Below are 20000 nucleotides of genomic sequence, written 5' to 3' on the forward strand. Positions count from 1 at the left end.
CTAATGCGATTTCTTCTTCCTCAGTAAGTGAGGCAGCATCAGAGGTGACTGTAGAACCTCATCTGTGCTTGAGCCGTTTTGATCCAGTTGAGCTTTCAGAGTTATCAAAAATATTAGCTTCATCTAAACCTTCAACTTGCATTTTGGATCCAATCCCAACCAAATTATTTAAAGATGCATTTCCTTTGGTTACTGCCCCCATTCTAGATATAATCAATCTATCCTTAGTAAATGGATATGTACCACAAGATTTTAAGGTTGCTGTAATCAAACCTTCACTTAAGAAGCCTTCTCTGGATCCAGATGACCCAATGAATTATAGACCAATATCTAACCTTCCATTTTTATCCAAAGTCCTGGAGAAAATAGTGGCCATCCAAGTATGTGAGCATTTAAACACTAATGCTCTGTTTGAGGAATTTCAGTCTGGTTTTAGAGAGTATCACAGCACTGAAACTGCATTAGTGAGAGTTACAAATGATATTCTCATGGCCTCAGATAAAGCTTGGTTCATGCTTGACACATTTACTTTCCGCTTGGTGATGCGGCTCACGGATGGAACGCGCTTCACAACTTGCAGCGTTTATGGTTCATGCGGCTTGTCTCTGCAGTGAGCCAATATTCTCCGAAACTGTAGGGGGCAGCATGGAGCTCTACGGCATGCATCCAACACTACACCATAGTAGAAGTAGAAATTACTGTTTACAACATGGCATTCCAGCATTTTTAACAGCGTCCTCGTCTTTTCCGACAGTGCGAGCTATTTCTCTCCAAGAATTATTAATAACATGTTGATCACAGTGATCTCTGAGAGCTGAATCATACAAATGTCTGTGTTTACGAACCTCTGCCATACTAGTTCTTGCCGGTCCGCCATGTTTTTCCGCGTCCGACCGTCCGCGTGGTTAGAAAATTTCCTAGGTGAGCGGTGCGGAAAGTTTGGGCTGTGTGGAGGTGCGGTGGAGGGGCGTGGTTGTTAAAATGACGCAACTTTTCCGCTTGGAGCCGTGCGGACCTCGCGGACGCATCAAGCATAAACCAACCTTAAGAATCTTGTGTCTGTTCTAGTCTTCTTAGATCTCAGTGCTGCCTTTGACACAGTTGATCACAATGTTCTTTTAGAAAGACTTGAACATGTTGTAGGCATCAAAGGAACAGCGTTAGGCTGGTTTAAATCCTACCTGTCTGACAGATTTCATTTTGTAAATGCACATGACAAATCATCTTCATACTCCAGGGTTACTTGTGGAGTACCACAGGGTTCAGTGCTTGGAACAATTCTTTTTACTATATATATGCTCCCAATTGGTAAAATCATTAGACAGCATGAGATTATCTTCCACTGTTATGCTGACGATACTCAGTTATATTTATCAAAGTTCAAAGTTCAAAGTCATTTATTGACATGTTCTCCACATGTGCAGGACATACAGAGAAATGAAATTCAGTTTCAGCACACACAATTCAAAGATCAGACATACGTGGGTAAGACATAACAAGAATTGGTGACTGCGGTCATTCGCAACATGAGTCGCGCTACCTTAATAGTTAGATGAAAAGGGTGTTAAATGAGTAAAGTTCAGGGAGGGAGGAAAAGAAAGGCATTAACAGGGTTACACCAGCAGGGTGTAGCACTCCAATGCAAAAAAAACACCCGACATGGAAGCACAGACAGCACGTATACAACATCAGAGTCCGATGGGGAGGTGGGGGTGGGCGGGATCCTGAAGCCTCCAATGGGAGCTGCCACTGCGGCGCATCGACCAGCTGCAGACCAACAGGTGGGAGGGAGGTCATGAGGAGCATAGAGAGCAGTGAGTCCTTCAGCTTGATGACCTCGGTGGAGACCACAATCTGAAGGCGGGGGGGGGTGGGGGGGTGGGGGGGGGGGGGGGGTGGATAGAGATTCACAGCATTTGTCAGCATTTGTCAGGGTTATCCATTAACCCTGATGAACCTAATCGGTTGGGTAGATTACAGGCTTGTCTTGAAGACATAAAAATCTCAAAGACTCTAAACTTTCTGCTTTTAAATCAAGACAAGACTGAAGAATACATTTTAAGATCCTTCTTCTCACATATAAAGCTCTTAATAATCAAGCTCCATCATACATCAGTGATCTGATTGTTCCATACGTTCCTAACCGAGCACTTCGCTCTCAGACTGCAGGTCTACTGGTGGTTCCCAGAATATCTAAACTTAGGATGGGAGGCAGATCTTTTAGTTATCAGGCTCCTCTTCTGTGGAACCAGCTCCCAGCTTTAGTCCGTGAGGCAGACTTACTTATCCTGGATGATGGATGGATGGATGGATGATGGATGATGGATGGATGGATGGATGATGGATGATGGATGAAGTAGACCTTGTCTACTTTTAAGAATAGGCTTAAAACATTTTTATTTGATAGGGCCTATGGTTAAAATCTGATGTTAGCCTAGATCTGGACAAGTGGGGGAGTAGAGGGAGGTGGAGTGTACAGTCGGTAAAGACGGCTCTCCCTTGCCCTGCCTCCAACATGCCTCCATCTAAATAGGATAGGTTATCCAGAGTTATCTCTGTAGTTATGCTGCTATAGGCTTAGACTGCTGGAGGACACACTGACCACTTTTCACACTCTACTGCTTTCTTCTACAATCTGCTCTTTAACTATTATTTCCTGCTATTTCAGCTGTTAACTTTATTTTCTCTCTAAGTGTTTTTCTCCCTAGAAAAAGCTTCAACGATGTTCTGCTGAGCTGTGGTGGCCTCATGGAGGGGGCCATCGACTAGCACACTGCTGCTAACCACTTAAACATTCTCCCTCTCCTGATAATAACTTTTTGCTTTCCTTGACGTTGGATGTGCTACTACTAGTTTAGCATAGTTTATTTATATAGCACATTTAAAATGCAGCATGGGAGCTGCCCAAAGTGCTGCACAGGCTAAAACAAAACACACCCATTACAAGGAGCTAAAACAAAGGATAAAAATCTCAATTAAAAGCAGAGAAAACATGAATAATAAGAACACATTAAAACAATGACACAATAAAACACTAAAACGAGTCACTGTCTAAAAGCCAAAGTGTAAAAGTGGGTCTTTAAACGAGATTTAAAAACCGCCAGAGATGGAGCCTGCCGAACTCCAATGGGCAATGAGTTCCATAGCTTTGGGGCAGCATGGACAAATGCTCGTTCACCCCGCGATTTGAGCCTCATCCGCGGCGTGTGCAGCAGCAAAAGGTCAGCCGACCTCAACGAGCGGGTGGGCACATATGGAGTGAGAAGGGCAGAGAGGTAGGAAGGTGCCAGGTCATTGAGTGCTTTAAAAACAAAGGTCAGTAACTTAAACTGCACTCTGAAAATGACAGGGAGCCAGTGAAGATGTGCCAGGACAGGTGTAATGTGGCTACGTCGGTGTGTACCCGTCAAGAACCTGGCAGCAGCGTTCTGAACAACCTGCAGCCGATTCAGGGCAGAGTCCGGAACACCAATGAGGAGGGGGTTTGCGTAGTCCAGTCGAGAGGCAATGAATGCATGAATGACTGACTCCAAATGCCTCCGTTTCAGGATTCGTCTGAGGTGAGTAAGGCGGCGAAGCTGATAAGTTTATCCGTTTAATTATAGATCCACTAGGATAAATACAATAAAGTTTATCTTTAACCAAATACAATATTTACTAAGACATCATAATATTATATATGTGTGTGTGTGTGTGTGTGTGTGTGTGTGTGTGTGTGTGTGTGTGTGTGTGTGTGTGTGTGCGTGTGTGTGTGTGTGTGTGTTGTGGCTACAGACACAGTCAACAGCCAAGAACACTTAACTATAAAAGGGATAATTTCTGTTTCTGCTTCATGCTGACTGCACTGCCTGGAAACCCCAAAGAATTTCACAAGGCCTTTAAGACGCAGGAACATGAGAACAGAAGCAAATAAACAGCTCCAGTCTCCTTTTAATGACCTCGCCTCTCAACCTTCTCAAAGCACACACACGTTGTCCTCAGTAAACTTTTACCAGAATAATTAGCCTGCACATGTTTGGCTCTCCACCCGACTTTTTATATCACAACTACTGTTTCTAACTCCTGCTGCATTGTTGTCAGGTGACTAGTGTGATTATTACACGGCCTCGTTAACCAGAACAACTCATACCCAACATCATTAAACCCCACGAGGAGTCCCAACTCTGTTGACCAGGTGGAGACGGGCGGAGGGTAAAGTCAGTGAGTTGATGTCATCGCAGCACAAAAACTCGTCTCCTTTTCATGTTTTTGGTTCTTCAGTAAACAACGTGAGGAGGGTTGGTTGTTACCTTTGCCTTCATCAGAGCATCAGAGCGATGTTGGTGGCGTCACTTACTTTTATCCACCGTGTCGTCGCCGCTGATCACCGTGTCCCATGAGTAGTCCAGGGTGTAATCTCCATCGCCCCTGTCCATGCTCCTGGGTCCACGTCTCCTTTATCTGTTTCATGAAGAACCAACGAAAATGAAACTGGAAAACAAACAGTAACAAAGTCTGGTCTTGTGTCCAACACGGCGAGGACACCGCAGGCGGACATGATGGTCTTTTGCGTGACATCACTGGAGAGCGTTCCTCCTCTGAGAACAGAGAATGTCAGCCACAGAAAATTCTGACAGACAGGAACGTTATTTTGTGAAGAAAAAATGCTGAAAGATAAAATGACCTTCCTGGATGTTTGATGTTGAGACAGAAGAGGAACAGTGCTCCTGAACGTCGCCATTTTTATTCTGATTGGGTTCTGGTTCTCCTCTACAGCTGAACTCTCACAACTTCCTCTAATCCTTCACAATAAAAGTACTTAAATGACACTAGAAAACCAGTTGTTTTTAGTCTCAAAACAACAAAGATTTTCTTGTTTTTTTTTACCTTAAACTTCTTTATTAATAATAAATAAAGAAACGTTGTTTCTCCTCGGGGATCCGAGGCCAGTGGAGATCAGGAGTGAAAACTCACATCTAAGCCCAAAGCATGGTAGAACGTGCACCACACTAGAACCTGCCCGCTTCTTCCCACAGGATGGAGCAGCTCTGAGACAGGACCAACCTGTGCTGATTACAGGGTCCGGTTTACCCACAGCGAGCCCAGCCCGGCTGACACCACAGAGGTTCTGCTGTAGGAGTTCACACATGTGAACTCCAGGAGGGTCATGCTCACACGGAGCTGTTTCTGGAAGACTTGGTTGGGCTTTATTAAGACTGGCTGTGAAACAAGTCCCAATGACAGAACCAAAAGAAACTCCAGCTTCATTTGTCATTCTACTCCAGCTAGCGGTATAAAACGCCATCAGACCACATCAGACACCAGAAAAATGCCCGAAGCTTGTAACGCTCTTTGAAATGCAGTAACAAGGATGTTGAAATGTCCAATTATTTTTTAAAGCAGCTAAGAAAGAAAAGCCTTTAGGAAATAAAAGCCTCTGCTTCACATGGTTCTGCTGCACAGGCATGAAGAGAAACAAACAAATTGCACCTCATTTGGTCGGGCTGAGTATTTTTAACTGCTTTTGGCCGCTAAAGCTGCAGCACAATCAGCTGACTCTGCAGAAACGGCTATGCCATAGGTCTAACACACACACACACACACACACACACACACACACACACACACACACACACACACACACACTCACACACACACACACGCACTCACTCACACACACTCACACACACACACACACTCACACACACACACACGCACACACACACACACTCACACACACACACACACACACACACACACACACACACACACACACTCACACACACACACACACACACACACACACACACACACACACACACACACACACTCACACACACACACACGCACTCACTCACACACACACACACACACACACACACACACACACACACACACACACACACACACACACACACACACACTCACACACACACACACACACACACACACACACACACACACACACACACACACACACACACACACTCACACACACACACACGCACTCACTCACACACACACACACACACACACACACACACACACACACACACACACACACACACACACACACACGCACACACACACACACACACTCACACACACACACACGCACTCACTCACACACACACACACACACACACACACACACACGCACTCACACACACACACACACACACACACACACACACACACACACACACACACACACACACACACACACACACACACACACACTCACACACACACACACACACACACACACACACACACACACACTCACACACACACACACACACACACACACACACACACACACACACACACACACACACACACACTCACACACACACACACGCACTCACTCACACACACACACACACACACACACACACACACACACACACACACACACACACACACGCACTCACACACACACACACACACACGCACTCACACACACACACACACACGCACTCACACACACACACACACACACACACACACACACACACACACACACGCACTCACACACACACACACACACACACACACACACACACACACACACACACACACACACATACGCACTCACACACACACACACACGCACACACACACTCTTCGATCTGAGCTGTGATTTTACTTTGGAAATCTGACGCTGCTGTTCGTAGCCTCACATGATTTTAGCTAACGGGTCGTGAGCTCTGGCGGGAAACGAGCGGCAGCACCAGATACATTCCCGGGTTTCAGGTTGACCTCTGCAGGTTTAACATCTGGTGACAGACCCGAGTGATTAAAGACACAGTAAAGCCTCGAGGAGCTGGACATTTTATCCCTACTCCACTCGGAGACCTTTGACCTCTGTTGGCAAAAAGCAGCCAGTCTAGACTTTGAAGCACCTAGAATCTATTCTGCTTCTGTTTTCACTCTGACAGAGTGTGGGCGCTAACGGAGGAAGCTTCTCTGTGCTGTTACGGGCTGAGCCTTTGAAAGTGAACAATGCACTCATTGGTGTTTCTACTTGTGGTAAAGGCTGAGATATTCTGTGTAAGTGAGGTTTTCAAACCCCTGCTTGTGTTTGTCTAGAACCCTAACCCATACATTCAAGTTAAAGTGGACAGATTTACATGAATGACAGCACTTTGTAATTAATAAGTGGAGCTGGAGGTCTTTTAAAGGCGGGGACCATTAATTTCCTGTTACCCCGGCTTTCCACGGGAGCCGTCAGCAGCACGTTACTGCAGCAGCACGTCTTGCTCGCGTAAGCTGCTGCTCGGCCCTTCCCACGAGACGCGGAGCAGCAGGGAGCAGCTGTCACCGACCGAGCACAAAGTCACACGAGTGACTTCGTCAGTAAACACAACAACAAGCAGGAGAAAACTACAACATGGTTTGTGTTTTATGTTCTGTCCGTTTTATAATCGCCAATACGGACCTGAAAAACAAAGGAGATCGCTAGCTAGGTGATAACTTCTCACGGGGACGCACAGTTAGTAACCTTTTTTAAAGTAAAGCAACCGGAAGGCAGTACGTTCTTTATTCTGAAAATCTCGGGAGCTTCGCTTCATTTCCGCGTTCGATTTCCTGTCTTTCCTTCCCCAAAAATGTGGAACTTGACCCGTTTCAGAGGCGTCGCGCGTAGAAAATAGAACCGGCGCGTAAAGGCTGCGACACGCTGCTCCTGAGACGCGGCCGACTCGCGCTGCTGACGGCTCCAGTGGAAAGCCGGGGTTAGTCATCATGGCTGACTTCAGCTGGCAGCATTAATGTGGGGTTCAAGGCACGGATGGAGACTCATTTTCCATTCCATTTATTTGATAGAGCACATTTAAAAACAGCATGTGAGCTGACCAGAGTGCTGTACAGGGGTAAAAACATATACGGTTAAAAGAATAAAGCAGCTAGAGCAGAGCACAAAGAACCAAGATTTGAGTAAACAAACCTAGATAACATAGCTAGGCAGTAAAAGCAAGGGAATAAAAGTGTCATTAAGTGAGACTTAAAACCCCGATGGAGGGGGAGAGTCTGATATTCAATCGGACTTCCCGTTAGAAAAATACCTGGAAAACAGGCGTCGCCTGGAGGACTGAGAGAGCAGCACCGAGGCAATCAGCAGCAAAATTTTGCAGGAAATTTAGAAGTTACTCTCTCTTTAAGGAACATACGGACCAGGTCCGACAACATCAGAACTTGGTTTCTGCTGTTCAGAATGACATCATAATCTGGAGGCTGAACCTACCTGTGCAGATTATTCTCTGTGGGAATGTCAAAAATCAGATAGTGGTACGAAACCACAGTGGAAACGAAAAAGCTCACAACCTCAACAAAATTAACATGTAAATTCAGACATTTTAAGGCTGCGAGGTGGAGCAGCAAGGAGATCACAGGTTTGAATCCCATCTACAGCTGTTCTTGTGGCATCAAAATGTTCTCCTCATGCATGTGTGGAGTTAGCGTGTTCTCCTCATGCATGTGTGGAGTTAGCGTGTTCTCCTCATGCATGTGTGGAGTTAGCGTGTTCTCCTCATGCATGTGTGGAGTTAGCATGTTCTCTTCATGCATGTGTGGACTTAGCATGTTCTTCCCATGCATGTGTGGAGTTAGCGTATTCTCCCCATGCATGTGTGGAGTTAGCATGTTCTCCCCATGCATGTGTGGAGTTAGCATGTTCTCTCCATGCCTGTGTGGAGTTAGCATGTTCTCCCTATGCCTGTGTGGAGTTAGCATGTTCTCCCTATGCCTGTGTGGAGTTAGCATGTTCTCCCCATGCATGTGTGGAGTTAGCGTGTTCTCCCCACGCATGTGTGGAGTTAGCGTGTTCTCCCCACGCATGTGTGGAGTTAGCATGTTCTCCCCATGCATGTGTGGAGTTAGCATGTTCTCCCTATGCCTGTGTGGCGTTAGCATGTTCTCCCTATGCCTGTGTGGCGTTAGCATGTTCTCCCCATGCATGTGTGGAGTTAGCATGTTCTCCCTATGCCTGTGTGGAGTTAGCATGTTCTCCCTATGCCTGTGTGGAGTTAGCATGTTCTCCCTATGCCTGTGTGGAGTTAGCATGTTCTCTCCATGCATGTGTGGAGTTAGCGTGTTCTCCCCACGCATGTGTGGAGTTAGCATGTTCTCCCCATGCATGTGTGGAGTTAGCATGTTCTCCCTATGCCTGTGTGGCGTTAGCATGTTCTCCCTATGCCTGTGTGGAGTTAGCATGTTCTCCCCATGCATGTGTGGAGTTAGCATGTTCTCTCCATGCATGTGTGGAGTTAGCATGTTCTCCCCATGCATGTGTGGAGTTAGCATGTTCTCTCCATGCATGCGTGGAGTTAGCGTGTTCTCCTCATGCATGTGTGGAGTTGGCATGTTCTCTCCATACCTGTGTGGAGTTAGCGTGTTCTCCTCATGCATGCGTGGAGTTAGCGTGTTCTCCTCATGCATGTGTGGAGTTAGCATGTTCTCCTCATGCATGTGTGGAGTTGGCATGTTCTCTCCATACCTGTGTGGAGTTAGCGTGTTCTCCTCATGCATGCGTGGAGTTAGCGTGTTCTCCTCATGCATGTGTGGAGTTAGCGTGTTCTCCTCATGCATGTGTGGAGTTAGCGTGTTCTCCTCATGCATGCGTGGAGTTAGCGTGTTCTCCTCATGCATGTGTGGAGTTAGCGTGTTCTCCTCATGCATGCGTGGAGTTAGCATGTTCTCCTCATGCATGTGTGGAGTTAGCGTGTTCTCCTCATGCATGTGTGGAGTTAGCGTGTTCTCCTCATGCATGTGTGGAGTTAGCGTGTTCTCCTCATGCATGCGTGGAATTAGCGTGTTCTCCTCATGCATGTGTGGAGTTAGCGTGCGCTCCTCATGCATGCGTGGAGTTAGCGTGTTCTCCTCATGCATGCGTGGAGTTAGCGTGTTCTCCTCATGCATGCGTGGAGTTAGCGTGTTCTCCTCATGCATGCGTGGAGTTAGCGTGTTCTCCTCATGCATGTGTGGAGTTAGCGTGTTCTCCTCATGCATGTGTGGAGTTAGCGTGTTCTCTCCATGCATGTGTGGAGTTAGCGTGTTCTCTCCATGCATGTGTGGAGTTAGCATGTTCTCTCCATACCTGTGTGGAGTTAGCATGTTCTCTCCATGCCTGTGTGGCGTTAGCATGTTCTCTCCATGCCTGTGTGGCATTAGCATGTTCTCTCCATGCCTGTGTGGCGTTAGCATGTTCTCTCCATGCCTGTGTGGCGTTAGCATGTTCTCTCCATGCCTGTGTGGCGTTAGCATGTTCTCCCCATGCCTGTGTGGCATTAGCATGTTCTCTCCATACCTGTGTGGAGTTAGCATGTTCTCTCCATGCCTGTGTGGAGTTAGCATGTTCTCTCCATGCCTGTGTGGCGTTAGCATGTTCTCTCCATGCCTGTGTGACGTTAGCATGTTCTCTCCATGCCTGTGTGGAGTTAGCATGTTCTCTCCATGCCTGTGTGGCATTAGCATGTTCTCTCCATGCCTATGTGGAGTTAGCATGTTCTCTCCATGCCTGTGTGGCGTTAGCATGTCCTCCATGCCTGTGTGGCGTTAGCATGTTCTCTCCATGCCTGTGTGGCGTTAGCATGTTCTCTCCATGCCTGTGTGGCGTTAGCATGTTCTCCCCATGCCTGTGTGGCGTTAGCATGTTCTCCCCATGCCTGTGTGGCGTTAGCATGTTCTCTCCATGCCTGTGTGGAGTTAGCATGTTCTCTCCTTGCCTGTGTGGCGTTAGCATGTTCTCCCCATGCCTGTGTGGCGTTAGCATGTTCTCTCCATGCCTGTGTAGAGTTTGCATGTTTCTCTCATGCACGTTTGAAGTTAGTGTGTTCTCCCCGTGCATGTGTGGATGTGCATGTGAAGAGAGTGAATCCGTAGCGCTCTCTGAAGTTTGTGAAGGTTGTGAGGGCTTTCCTGTGTGATTACAGGACTGCTGAAGATAACTGCGTTATCTTGTTGTTTTTTAACATCCTGGTAGCTAATTCCATCTTTTAGTTCTTTTTAAAACACAGAAAGGTTTTATTTACCTGCAACGTTTCCTGTCTGGTGTTTTAGTTCAGCACAAGTATCACAATAAAATAAATGACCTTAAATAACCTCACGTTTGTAATACAGCTGCTTCTGGTGCGCCGGGTGCAGATCTATTAGAAGTAGAAGCGCTTCTGCAGGCCGCTGCTGCATCAGAGCTAATTATCAACAGTCAGTTTGTGCTTTTCAGGTTTATTTTATTTTGGGAAAGTTAAGAGAAGAGGCACGTCGGTCATAAAGTCCGCTGATTTGAACAATCAGTGATGTCCTCGTGTTTTCACAACCGCTGTAGTCAGAAGGGTCAGACACAACTAATGTCAATTAAAACGACACATTCATTTATAAGACAAGAGTTTCATGTTGAACAGAAATCTGAATATATTTTCATTCCCACTCCCGTTGATTAGTTTTCCTGTTTTGTCCCGGTAGCGGGATTATAAATAACTTGACTCCCATTTCACGGGAATCCCGCAGGAATCACGAGACCCACCGGGATCCCAACAAATGTCAAACTCTACTTCAGACTTGTTCAAACTAATTCCATCTGACAAGAAGTTCGCGATCCCAGAAGAAGCTGAAATGGTTGAAGCAGCAAACCTTCTCTCTGTTGCATGTAGAAGATAAGCAGGAGTTGAAGGTGAAAATCCCCTCATCTGACCGGTGGCAGGCCACTGATGAACACCTTTGTTTTCAGAGAGCTGAGTGATTTCAGCAAAGTCCTGCTGCAGCCTCATTTGCACCAGCAGGAACTGTGAGTTTATGAGCTGCTGGGTGTTGAGCAGGGATAGTTGGAAGTCTGCCTCTTGTGTCAGCGACTGTGTTCTGGTGTTTCTGCCATTTAAACTCACACTGTTCACATGGAAATCACCACCACCAGAGTTTGAGGCTCAGCATCAAAGCTCTTGTTCCTTCTGTTGCGCTCATTCCTTACCCTGCTTTGAGGGGGAGAGGGGAGATCTCCAGTTCATCCGGTTCATTAAGCAGAGGCATAAATCTGTTGTGGAGCTGAATACTTGATGAGATGTTCCTCTAGTTTTCGTCTTAATCCTCATTTTGCCAGCTCCTTGCTGTTGTGAGCTGCTATCATGATGTCGGGAAGGTAGCGCTGACCAGTCATTGGCATCTGTGATCTCTCATTGAGGGGCTGTGGTTGAAGCAGGTTGTCCTCCTCTCGCTCCTCAGGGACCTGGTTCACTCTTTGGCTTGGCACCAAGAAAATTCCAAGGAGGAATGCTCACAGACTTATCAAGAGGCAACGAGCCCTCTGACCTCTCTGTTGGAGCGTTGTTGTTGCTTCCTGTCTGCTTGTCCAGTGATCTGAGTAGATGAGGGGGTGTCGTCATTCCCAAACAACCCATTTACTTCCCGGTTGACTTGTAGTTAAGGAGTTTTTGTTTCAAGAGCTGTGATCTTCTGGAGAAGTAGTTTTTGGAAGTGGTCTGAGGAAAAGGAAGGCATCCTGCTGCTGTAAATCTGCTGGGTTTCAGCGGGTCACAGCCACTGTACATCAAGGTCGTAGTAAAAAAAACTGTTGTAGATTTCTCTGTCGATTAAAGAAGATCCCAGTGATTTAGAGAGTCCAGTAGTTACTGAGTAGAACATCTGGAAGGAAAATGGCAAAGAAAAGCGAAGTATTGCCCTGAAAAGACTTGCGTCGTATTTTTTTATTGCGTGTGAACGTGTTCGTCTGGCTGAAGACGGACTGGTTCTAACTGAGCGGAAGCACCCAGATAATGCGGTAGTGTGGTGGACACCTGAATGCACGTTTTCACACAACAAAGGCATGCTCTTATTGTGAAGGAGTGTGGTTCAGGAAGAGAGGCTTTCTGGCGCAAAAGGAAAGGAGAAGGAAGAAGTTCTGTGGGTTGTTGGAAGTTCGCCATTAAAGTTTTGAGAGTGCAAATACTTTTTGTCGTCTCTTCTTGTGGACTTCCACGTTGGTGGCCCAGACGAAAGAACGTCTTCTGAAGACCAGTCAGCCTCGGACGCTACAGTTTCTTCCTCGGCTGCAGTTTCTCTGCTGTTTTTGCAACCACGGTCAAGCTTCCGGAGTTCTGGCAGCACCGCCCGGAGCATTGGTTCCAGCATGTGGAGGCTCAGTTTCACCTCCGCAGGATCACAACTGATGAGACGAAGTATTATGATGTCGTCGCGGCTTTGGATTCTGTTTCTGCTTGCTGCTTGACGGGACTGCGGCGTAACCCGCCGCCAGTTAAAAAGTATGGCGCGCTAAAGGACTACCTGCTTCGGATTTATCGGCTTTTTGACGAAGAGAAGGCTGCTTGCCTGTTGTCTCTAGATGGATTAGGCGATGGCAAGCCTTCTGAACTCATGGAGAACATGTTAACGCTGCTTGGGTCAGGTGATGCTTCTTTTCTCTTCACCCAACTCTTCCTACGCCAGCTCCCGCCTCCTGTGTGCACTTCTCTGCTCAGAGCTTCTTCGAAACAAGGGTTCCCGTCGTTTGGCTGAAGTAGCAGCTGTTGGCACTGGCAGCTCAGACAAGCTGCTCGTCATGATGGACACTGCTTCTGGACGACAATTCCTCATGGACTCAGGTGCGCAGCAGAGCATTTTACCTGTTTCGGCTGCCGGGGGCTGCTCCTGCCCCTGGCTAACATGCTTGCTACAGGTGATGAGTAGCAGCATTTGCTAGCTGAGTTTCCCGCTCTTACAGTGTCCACATTCTCTGCTAAACATGGGGTGGAGCACTACATCACCACCGTTGGCCTGCCTGTTTTTGCACTTGCTCGCTGCCCAGGTGCAGCTAAGCTGAAGAAAGCCTGGGGGGAGTTTACACACATGGAGCGTCTTGGCATTGTGTGCCACCCCAACAGCCCGTGGTTATCCCCGTTACATATGAAGCCCAAGGCAGATGGAGAGTGGCGGCCTTGTGGGGACTTTCGGTGCCTTAATGACGCAACCACTAATGACAGGTACCCAGTCCCCCACATTGTGATCTAGTGTGTCAAAGGCAGCACTGAGATCTAACAAGACTAGAACAGACACAAGATTCTTATCTGAGGCCATGAGGATATCATTTGTAACTCTCACTAATGCAGTTTCAGTGCTGTGATACTCTCTAAAACCAGACTGAAATTCCTCAAACAGAGCATTAGTGTTTAAATCCTCACATACTTGGATGGCCACTATTTTCTCCAGGACTTTGGATAAAAATGGAAGGTTAGATATTGGTCTATAATTCATTGGGTCATCTGGATCCAGAGAAGGCTTCTTAAGTGAAGGTTTGATTACAGCAACCTTAAAATCTTGTGGTACATACCCATTTACTAAGGATAGATTGATTATATCTAGAATGGGGGCAGTAACCAAAGGAAATGCATCTTTAAATAATTTGGTTGGGATTGGATCCAAAATGCAAGTTGAAGGTTTAGATGAAGCTAATATTTTTGATAACTCTGAAAGCTCAACTGGATCAAAACGGTTCAAGCACAGATGAGGTTCTACAGTCACCTCTGATGCTGCCTCACTTACTGAGGAAGAAGAAATCGCATTAGGGAGGATGCTAAAGATTTTGTTTCTAATAGAATTAATTTTACTTGTGAAAAATCCCATGAAGTCATTGCTGCTGAGGGCTAAGGGAATAGATAATAAAGACTTCCAGTTTGTTACCATTAAATCGATCTGGATCGACTTATGTCTGTCACTGTGCATGTAACCGCACTGACATGTCATGGCAGACAGCTGCTCATACTTGAGATTTCTTCCTGTTAAAAGGGAGTTTTCCTCTCCCCTGTCACTGCATGCTTGCTTAATATGAAGATAATCAATCAATCAATCAATCAATACCTTATCAGTCCCAGAGGGAAATTAGAGTTTCAGTACACACAATTCAGAGATCAGACTTACATGAGCAAGACACATGACAAGAATTGGTGACTGTGGTCATTCGCAACCCGAGTCGTGCTACCTTAATAGAGATCAGAGGGTTACATGAGGATTGGTTCAGGTGGTGTTGCTAGTAGCTCAAGGCTACTAGGGCGTCAGATTCGGATAACAAGAATTTGTTTGGGTCAGGCTGAGATAATTTTCCTCTCTGCCTTCAGTCTTTAAACTGATCATTCCAGTCCTTCAGTGAAGCCAATTTTGGGTTTTTAAACCTGTCCATACCGTCCGGTGACTCTCTCCGAGATGACATCCATTTTGCGCACTAATACCGGTATCGCAGCTAGAACATTGTCCAGCTTACGATTCACCTTGAGTAACGTCCCAGTCTGTGAAGTCTCCACACGGACGGTGCTTTCCGTGGGTGCGGGTCGCCCTCCAATCGCTCCCGTCTTCCCAAATTTCCAGAAAACCAGATATCCTCCCACTCCAATAAGGAGAAATCCAGTGATCATCAGGCCGAATATCCACACATCTTCGACATCCTCAATGGACAGCTGGCAGAGGCATATGATCTTCCACTCCTTCCAGGAATCCAGCATATATCCCACCGGGATGTACAGCTTGCTGTAAAGACTCTGACACTAGTCAGTGACTCGATGCAACCTGCTGGGTTCCTTATGTAAGAAACTTTTTGCTCATCTGCCAAACAAACTGATCTCTATTGGAACGTTTACTGTGTGAAGGTCCTATGTGGTGCTTCAAAAATAAACTTAATTTAATTGAATTGATGCTGTTTATTTTCATAAGCTTCTTATTATTTTCATTCTGCTTCATTCAAAACTTAGTTCTAGTGGTATAAATCATCAACGTTGAGGCAGCTGATGAGCTGAAGAGGGGATGAATGAACATGTGAAAAAAGCAAACATGAAAAACATCAAACGCCATCATGTGTTGAGTTGAATGCTTTAATGCAAAGCTTGCATGTTGTTTCATATCTGCCTCCACACGTATGTCCTGCTGGTATCTTGTCTTTTGGGTGTGCTGGTCTTTATCTAACTGATGTGTATGGTTTTGTTGGTGTGTTTATGTTGTGTCCTTGTTGCCATTATTTATGTTATAACCTTTCATGTATGGAACGGTTATAACTGGTTCGGGTTCTTGTTTTTCTGGATTCCTCGCTCTTTCGTTGTTGTTTGTTGTTTTCCTTTGTTTATTGCCCATGCTGCGTTAAAAAGTGAACCGTAATGCCGATGGATGAAACACACAGAAGGAACGTACAAAAGAAGATGTTTATGTAAGAGGTATTCTTTGCCTGCACTGGATCATTTCTGTCTGTCGAAGCTGACAAGGCTCACGCCCTTCTACTTTTCGACCATCGGTCCCATTTGCCCGAAAAACAACTGGAAGTCTGTGAGAGGATGAAAGTTTTTTCTGATTCCGTTGGTTATGGGCCATAGATTCACATGTCCATGATCTTTAAAGGGACATTTTGATGCCATGTAAGTGCTCATTTTTGACAGGTGGCAAAAGTCATTTCAGGTTTTGTAGGAAAATGTACTAAAATGTTCGTCACATCAACGACGTCATCAATCATCAAACCAGACATGAGAAGTTTAGTTTAGCGGGCTGCTGGGTGACAGAAGCATCATTAAATGTGGAGAAAACCTTCTAAATCTGGTCATGTGGTAAGTAGCAGCAACACGAGGGGAGAAGAGCTTCTAAAGTTGTTTAATATGAATTTTTACTAGCTGATACATCTCAGACTACCTCTCAGAAGCCATTCTTGTAAAAATGTGTCCAAAAATATAAAAAGATGAGGTTGCATGAGTGACTTAGACCAGCTTCAGGTGGGTGAGAAACAGCTCCTTAGCTTAGTTTGTGTAGGCCAAGAGTTTAGACACAGCTGCAGAAGATAACAGTAATTACCTGAATGGTTTAAGCACACGTCTGCCTGAAGAACGGGAGGTCGAGCCGCTGCAGCAGGGAGCGCGGATATCAAATGAAAACTACTGTTTTTTTGTGTCTGGTCTCAGCAGCCAGTGAGAACCTAAAACAGGGTTTGATGTTTGTGATGAGATTGTTGTGCTGAGATAATTACAGCTTTCAGCCTGGAGCTGATTACATGGTGTCTCTGCTGAGAGACGAGGAGGAGGACAGTCTGGTCCAAGCGCCAGCAGAGACACACAGGTTAATGTGTGGGCTGGTCCTCCTTCACCTGGCAGAGCAGATCATTACTCCAGCCTACAGTCAGAACCAAACCAGTCCTGGTCCTGGAGGTTCACTATCCTGCATGTTTTAGGTGTTTCTCTGCTTCAACACACCTGGTTGTATTCAGCAGGTAATCAGCAGGTTTCTGCAGAGCTTGGTGGGCTGCTGAACAGGTGATTCAGCCACTGAATCAGGTATGTTGGGGCAGAGAAACAACTAAAACATGCAGGTTAGGAGCCCTCCAGGACCAGGGTTGGTTGTCCCTGTTCTAGACCTCTGTATTCCACCTGCTGTCCATCATGTTCTGCTCCAGATCCTGATGGATGAAGCTCGTTCTTCATCATCCACGTTGGGTTTGTTTGTCCTTCTGCCTCTGAAGGATGGACCACACTATCTCAGTGGGATTACGTTCTGGGAAGTTTTCTGGACCTGAGCCCTACATGCTGATGTTCTGTCCCTGATCCTCTTAGTTCATCATGCCAAAATATAAATTTAAAGACACTAAGATGAAGGCCTGATAACTCAAATAATAAATGAAACAAACACATTTCTTTATTTCTGAATAAATATTGTGTAGAATACTCTGCATGCTCCCTAAGAGTTCATTCTGTTAAGGAAAGACAATCATGAATTTCTCTTGTGAAAATCTACAGAATGATGCTCAGATCTGCATCGATAAATTATATAAACTATTGTGTTATCAATAGAGTAAAAACAGTTTGGGGATTATTGTTTTACAAAATCTGAGACAGCTGAGATTTTGTCCCAAAGCCATAAACTAAATGTTGGTGTGAAACTCGCTCCAGTAGCTCAGAGACATGGCTGACCTTTACACTCATTTGTTAGAGAATAATACTTTGTTTAATGTTTTGTAAAATTCAAATCAAAAATCTTTGTCGACTAAGACTGGCTGAGACTAAAATGCATTTTCCTCATCAAGACAAGACTAAACCTGAGATGCTGCCAACAACTGCACATCAGTCTGTCCCTGGTGGGTCTCTCGCAGAGCAAGGGCTTTGCTGTCCTTCTTGAAACACTTCTGGTGGAGCCCACAGCTGGTCCTGGTGGTGCTGGACTCTGTTCTCAGAGCTCAGCTGCTAGGTTTTTCACAGGCACTAGACACCAGGAATATGTTACTCCGGTGCTGAAGACCCCGCACTGGCTTCCAGTGCAGTACTGAGCTAAAGTTAGGATCCTGCTACTGGTGTACAGGCTCTTCAAGGCCCTGCTCCCCCTTATCTGCACAGATAAATCCCATCCCTGTCACTCTGCTTGGCTGAGCAGGGGCTGTTGGTGGTCCCCCGCTCCAAGAACAGATCAAGGAGGCATCGCACTTTTGTAGTCTTGGCTCCAGTGCAGTGTTAGGGAGGTACCATCACTTGAGGCGTTTTAGTGATAGGGATCATAATAATGACTGGATTTGTTGTTTGTTTTATAATCATTTTATGTTTTTAACAAATTTCCTTTTAATGCTTTATACTTGTTTTTATTTTTTCTTATGTTTATTTTAATGTTCCACGACATATTTGTTCTTATCATGACTTTATGACGGCGTTCAGCACCTTGGGCGTCTGATCAGGTTGTGGAAGGTAGCCTGATCATCCAGCCCCACGCGTCCTTATGGGAAGCATGATTCTCTGTGTAGAACAGAGGATGAGTCCGGCAGCCAGGCTACCTGAAAGGTGCTTTATAAATGCAGAAACTGAAACTTCTCCAATGTAGTGGGAATCTTTGTGTGGGTTCTGTTTTTGGCAAAGAAGGACCAAATCCAGTTAATCTGATCGCTCTTCAGAACATTCTGTAGTTCCTGTCATCTAAGCAGAAGCAGCAAACTTAGTGAAGAATATTTGTGTCATTCTGCCAACCGCTGCATAACAAACACACACACACACACACACACACACACACACACACACACACACACACACACACACACACACACACACACACACACATGTTTAGAGGGCTGACTTTCACTTCCTGCTGAAGGCTCAGCTCTCAGTCCAGACCCACTTGAAGACAGAACAAGGTGACATCCTTAAATCTGCGTCCTCGCTGTCCTGCCAGAGCGAGCCACGGGGGACAGACGAGTGCAGACGGGGTTATTTAACAAGGGACAGGAAGTAGAGAAAACCACACGGAGCTCAACCATCTGTGGTTGTAGTCTAAAGTCTGTAGACGTAGTCGGGGAGGCCAGTCCGCTCAGGAAATCCATAAAAACTCAACTTCAACAATAACCTTTAATAATAAGCGGGACTCCTCGGGCCCAGATCAAGCTTACGGGGTTTTATATTAGACAAAATCACCAGCTCCCTTTGCCAACCACCAGAAGCTTGTCTTGGCATCAACAGCATGTTTCCATTGGAGGTGTTAAAGTGCTGCAGAGTTACAACCAGTAGCTCGTGTGTTACAGTCCCTGACACGAGTCAGCTGACTCGGTTTGGAGCCGCGCGACGACTGAAGAGGATCTCTGCCAGTCCAGGTCACACAGGAAATGTCACAAACCTCTCCAGGTCAAGCATTACTATGAGGTAAACAAACATGGCGGATGAGTGTGGTTCCTTCATCTGGCCTTCTGATTGGCTACACATCACAGACATCGGTCAGCACGCTGGTTCGTCCTCACAGAACACCCCACACATTATGAACCGCTCCCCCAGGGCGTCTCCGGCTCCGGTGGGTCAGGGTCACAAAGAACCATTTCAGGTGTAACAGGAACATGGCGGCACACAGGGGGTGTGGTCAGTATTTCTGATGCACGTCGCACACTCAGTGTGTCCTTGTGCTTGTGCTGAAGTATTAAAACACCAACACACACATCAGAGAAGGCCGAAAGACAAAACACAGGCCACATTACTACAACCCGCCGCGTGCTCTCAGGTCTGAAGATAAGCTCCTCCTAGCTGTTCCGAATGCACGTTTAAAAAGCCGTG

This window comes from Nothobranchius furzeri, chromosome 3 (assembly GCF_043380555.1).
Source record: "Nothobranchius furzeri strain GRZ-AD chromosome 3, NfurGRZ-RIMD1, whole genome shotgun sequence".
NCBI classification, from domain to species: domain Eukaryota; kingdom Metazoa; phylum Chordata; class Actinopteri; order Cyprinodontiformes; family Nothobranchiidae; genus Nothobranchius; species Nothobranchius furzeri.